Here is a 6,000-nt window from a genome sequence, read left to right as displayed (position 1 = left end):
AGGAGGCCTGGGAGCTCTTTAAGCTAGCACTCCTGATGAATATGAAACCACAGTCTTGAAGTTTCTTTCACATTTTGAGCAAGTATCAGTGTGTTTCTGGAGGACCCGAGAGCTGTGTTATCGCTTAAATATAGTCAAATCAAGGCTGCTTCCTGTCCTTTGCTTATTGTGCACAGAAGAGGGTTTGTTTTGGGAGGATATCTGGCAAAGAAATCAAGAAACTAGGTTATAGCATGAAGGGCAGAAGATTATATCTTCCCCATGGAAAACAGTCATGCTCTTCTGCAGACTTGATACCTAAATCATCTTGTATGTATTTTGGTTTGCCAAGCGTTTGTGCAGTTATAAGGAGGGACATGGGAACGATTTCCAGAATACTGTTGCTATTTGTAATTCCATATTGTTTGATAGTGTACAATAAAAAATGGAGGGAGGGGAATGAACCTCTAAGCACACATCTTGGAATCTGGAATTAATGGACCACATTCAACCTCGGAATAAAGGACCAGGAAATGGGAAAGCTAACTGAGCTCAACCTCTGAGGCTGAGATGTAGACTATCATGACCGTAATGGTGTGTAGCTTAGTGGTGTACTGTGACTTCAGTAGGTCTGATCTTGACTCATCAAGGCTTGTTGGCTGAATGTCCAAATGTACCAGATGTTCTTACTTAGAGAATGATCTGTAGGAATAAATGTTATGTTCTTATAGTGTCTGGGAATGGCAGTGTAAGGTACCAGAAATATTTAGCAAAATTAGTCAAGAAAGAAACTGCACACTAAGGCCTTTTTCCCCACCACAAAAACATTTTTTTCTTTCTGACTGAAAAAAGTCATTTTACTGCACAACCATTCAAATGGATTACTACATAACTCTTCCACTTAGGAGTGCAAAGAGGCAAAAAAAGTCTGTGTCCAGCTGAAAAAACGTCCCAGGAACTTTTAAAGGTAGATTGTAATTACTGGAGATAAAATTCTGCTACAAATAGATGTAGACAAGTAGCCCTGTGTTCTGCTGCATCTTTACTCCTATCCAGTCATTTTAAGTAGCATTTATAGCGCTGATGGTCTTGGGTCTTTCCTTGATCAGAGGAGTAGTCTATACTTGTCTGAGTAACATCACTTCTTGTAGTGCCCACAGATTGCCTCAAAAGGTTGATTTGACTTGATTTGCCTGTTGTACCCTACTCCCCAGAGTACAGTGGAATAACAGAAGGAAAATTGCCTTTGAGTCATTGCAGTAAATGCATCTGTAAGACTCAAGAGAAGACACCACACTCACTGTCTTCATGGGTTTTGGCTCTGAGATCATGGTTCTAGCAAAAGGCAGTATGCCTGCATGTAGGGTGAACTTTTGTCTTTAGGCAGAAGAGTTTAAAATGCTTTTAAAAAGTGTCAAAAATTCTTCCAGGGCTGAATGACATGTCTGCTGAAATGATTTGTGGCCTTTGTAAGGAATCTGTGTCTTTTATTTAGATATGCGCTTCAGATCCTGGAACTTGGTCCAGGAAGTAGTATCAGAAGCAGTTCTTAATAATATTGTTAATACAGGCTCTTCTCATGAGAAAAATCCGCAGGCGTTTTTAGCCTGCTTTTGTATGGAAGCAATGGTTATTTCAATATGTGTGCATATGTTCTCACCCAAAAAACTGGTCCCAGAGAATAAAAGTTTCATGAAAATAGGCAGCACAATAAAGGGAAGGCACCACAGAAGCGATTTGGCTGTAGGTAAAGATTCCTTGTGAATTTGCATTTTCTTAGACATGAAAGTATCCCCTCCCTCCCTCCATTTGGCAACAGATGCACAAAAATTGACTATTAGAGATTAATGCATCTGAAACTGGCTTTGTTAGTTCTGCTTCTCAGGTAGCTATTGAGATTAAAGAGGTGTGCAAGTTGGAGTCTTGCTGGACATTAAGCCTGTATCCAGGTTCCCAAGTAGTGGCAGTGGTCCAAGCGGTTAGTTCACCAAGCTCAGGAGTTAGTTCACCAAGCTTTAGTCCTCTCTTGTTAGGAGGCAGAAGTCTTCAATGGGCTTTAATTGGGTTGCACTTTAGGACTTCTCAAAAGCTTTGTCTGGTTTAGGATGTGGCTGCTTGGCTGCAGAGTGATATTTCTGGCAAGAAGCATGTTAAACTTGCGTTCTGAGCTAACTGGCTGCTGGCTGTTTCCCAAATATGAATGAGAGGTTTGGGGTGGGGTTTGGGTTTGGGGTGTTTTTTGGTTGGGTTTTTTTTTTGGTTTAAACTCGTGAAATTTTTGGACTGGGTTTTATCTTTTAAAGTTCTCATATTGTGCTCATCCCCAGCTTAAGGGTCTGTGGAGGTTGTGCTGTCTTGTAGAGCAAGACATTTTAACTAGGATATCTGCAATAATTACTGCTCCCAATGATCCATCCTGTGCCTCCGTATGGCTGAATATGAGGTTAAAATATTGCTGAATGTTACAGTTTACAACCTGGCAACTTCCATTTATTTTAGCATGCTGGATTATAAACTGATGCTTTAGGAGCTGTGCACAATTGTCCTGAGGTAATATCTTGCCAGATAAGATCCTCCAGATTGCTGGGTCTAGTCTGATTGAACTGGAAGGAGGCTGCAGGCGTGACGCTCTTTTCCTTCTGGAGACTTGAATCTCTTGGTCTTCAGGCAAGGTCTTCACACAAAGGGCTGTGTGCCTCATCCTTAGCCTGGCCAGGGTGGAAGCTAGTTAAGGGGTTTTGCTGAGGGCAGAGAAAGGAAGGAAAGGTGTCCTGTGTGCTCTCCAACCTCCTCAGCATCTTGGAGCACGAGAGAGACACTTTATAATGCAAGCTGAACCAGTTCTGATGGTCTTTCCCAACTAGTTACATCAGAAAGGCCAATGTTCTTCACTTGTTTTACTGATTTTTTTTTTTTTTTTTTTTTTTTCCCCCCCTTGTCTTGCTTTCAGTTCACCCATCTGCATCTGGTCTTGCCCAGGCAGCTGCTGCTCTATTTGTATGTTCCCTGGGGGAGCTCTGGTGCTCCTTTTAAGATCTCCTGTTGCTTTGGGAATTCACCTTTTAGACATGGTGCTTCATTAGTCTCTCTCATTTATTTAGTACTGTGAGAAAAGATTTCCCCTCCCAAAAAGCAGAAGAACGAGTTTCCAGTGGCATGTGCTTGAGAGAAGAGTGTCTTTATGTAAATAGAGCAGGTTTAAAAGCCTCCCGTTATTGGCAAAGGAGCGGCTGGGGAGTTTTTGAAGGAATATTGTTTGACCGAGTTGGCACTAGGAGGTCCTTTGGAGGCGAGGGCTGATGCCCCTGCTCTGCCTCACCCAGGGCAGGCTTGCTTGCCGGCGAGCAGCCGCACTGCCTCTGTGCACCGTTGCCTCTCCTTCCCTTGCCTCGGTCTCGGCACAGTCGCTCCTTTTTGTTGCTGCTCGTTAGAGAAAAAGAACTATTTGGGATTTTTTGACCGTTGGGTTCTGAGTTTCCTGGTTTGCTGCCCCTCTCCCCCGCTGGGCCTTGTGGGAGAGTCGTCCCCTCTGCAGGCGATGGTGGGAACGTCCCCGGCCTCACTTATCACCAGTGACAAATCAATGGCAGCCCAGCTCTGGAGCAGTGGGAGGCTTCCCGGGCAGATAAAGGACTCCTTGCAGCTCTGACTTGTTGCCTTAAATCTAACTGAGGAAACCTTTTCTTTCTCTTCAGCGGTGGCCCCCTCCCCTCTCGATTTGTCTTGGGGAAGGTGGCGGCTGGTGGAAGGGGGGCACTTGGGGAGCGGGGAAGCATTGGGGTTTGCAACGGTTTTTCTGTTTCCCTTTCACAATAGTCTGGCTAGCGCATGCAGAGCTGGGCTCACAAAGCCTCCCTGAAGTGCCCAGAGTCCCGCAGAGCTCCTCGCAGTGCAAGTTTGCTGTGTGTATTCCTACCAACAATACAGCTGGGCCCAGCAACAGTCTCCAGCTTTGGGCAAATATTTCTACAGATTTTCCTTAATCGCTTTTGAGGGAAGGAGGGTGAGATGGGCTTGAGAGGTGGAAGGGGAAAGAAAATTTATACATGCAAGGGAGACGAAAATAGCGTTGGGTGGAGGGATTTTTCTCTGGCTTCTGCAGTCCGGGCTTCGAAAGGGAGCCTTTGTCAGCATTCGGTATCCATGCAAAAGCTAGCGAGGGTTTGGGGGGCATCGGTGTTGGATCTGGGGGAGGAGGGAGATTTAGGCAGACAACACATAATGGGCTCAGCCAGTCTTCTTTTCTTGTTTTAGGAGGAGACGTTAGCTGACAAGCCCCTTCTGGGTGGTTTCATCCAAAGCGTTGGTGTAGGCTGAAAGCATGGCCTTTTCTTGTGCTAAGTATGTCTAGCTCATTTCTGCTCAACTGTGCTGTATTTTTATGCTCGACTTGATGTTCCCTCTGCTACCTGTGAAATATTTCTTTATTTCTAGTTTATTTGATCTGTGTCCCAGATCCAGATGTGGAAGAAATCAGAGAAGTGATGTGTCTTTAAAGCAAACTATTGCAACCTGACTGTCTGATAGGTTTTGGCCTTGGAAGTTCCTTGAGCCCGTTACTGTAGTCTTGGGATAGTCAGGTAAGCTCATATCTATATGCTGATTTTGTTCCCCATTTCTAAAGCTGCAGTGGAGATACCTGAAGAACAGGAAACTACTTGATTGTGTCAAGAAAAGATCATATGAAGCCACTTCTTGTGGGGGAAAAAGTAACCAGGCCACTTCCTTTAAGAATTCCTTTCCATCCCTGCAGGGCTGGCAGCAAGCTTGGCATGCCCACAGTTTGAGGCTGAATTCTTAAGGTTGGCTAAGTTGTGTTGCGTCCATTATTTGCTGTGTATTAGAGATTCAAATGTCATCTTAGACCTGGTGCTCTTGTTACGCTTCTGGCACCATTCCTACTATAATCTTTGTTCCAGATGTATCATGTCAGATATTAAATTTGGGCAGGAGATGCTTACCTTTGTCGGTGTTCTCCCAGAGCAGGGAGTACTCTTGCTCTAAGGTTCCACAGATAATTTACACTGAGTCCAACTAAGGGATGCACATATGGAAACTGGGCTTCCTGAACTCTCTGGCCAAGGCCTGGCTCATCTGCCATTTCCAGTCACCAAATTGAATGTAGTCTCCAAGTGATTGGCAGAATTTAGTAAGTAAAGGCTTACTCTGTGTCAGTGTGTAGGAGAATACACAGGATGAGAGAAGGCAAGGCTGCTGTGCTATGGTAAAGCAGCAAAGTTGTTAGCATGGATAGAGCCAATGCTTTTAAATAAGGGACATCCTTGCCTCTCATTTGAAGAGGTGGGTAGAATGAGAGTCCTTTATAGGAAGGAATTACTGATATGTCAAATGCGGACCTGAGACAAAAGAATGTATGTAACTGTCTTTGTGGAGATTTTCAAGCATCCTTATTCTCACTGGCATCTGGTGACTTGCCCCTTCTACATTATTCATTCATTCTACAATATTTGTAGAAGCATTCTATCCTTAGAGCATCGCAATTACAAGCAAGGCAAGGTTTGCAGGGAGAGAGAACAAATTTAATTGGAACAACTAATGTGGCTGGAAAAGCAGACAAGATTTTGGGAGCAGTTTCTCCTGAGAACTACACTAGAAGCCTAAGTCTTTAAGTGCAAGTTGAGTACAGTTGCTTTGAGTTCAGCTTGCCTGTGTTGGTGAATTAGAAATTCAAGAGAAGGTTCCTGATGCATCTGGAGCAGAAGGGAGATGATGTGTGAGAAAGGAGCAGTGCCATAGGGGCCAAGCTTACTCCAATCCCTACTTGGATTTTTTCTCGTTCTTTTCAGTTGATTAAAATTTGACCAATTTATAACTTTACAGGCTGAAACTTGAGGGAGAGAGAGAAGAGTTTCTGCTTAAAACTGTCTGTGAAACATTGGTTAGAGATGATTCAGTGATTTTGGAGAATAAAGATAGAGAGAAAAATGCTTCCCCCCCTCCCATGTTTAAAATCTTGCCATAGTACAGAAAATCTTGAGAATCTTTAAGCCTCCCATGCTC

The sequence above is a fragment of the Athene cunicularia genome (assembly GCF_003259725.1).
Source record: "Athene cunicularia isolate RWA chromosome 5 unlocalized genomic scaffold, athCun1 chr5_part1, whole genome shotgun sequence".
NCBI classification, from domain to species: domain Eukaryota; kingdom Metazoa; phylum Chordata; class Aves; order Strigiformes; family Strigidae; genus Athene; species Athene cunicularia.
The sequence above is the reverse complement of the archived record's forward strand: the minus strand, read 5'-3'. Positions refer to the sequence as shown.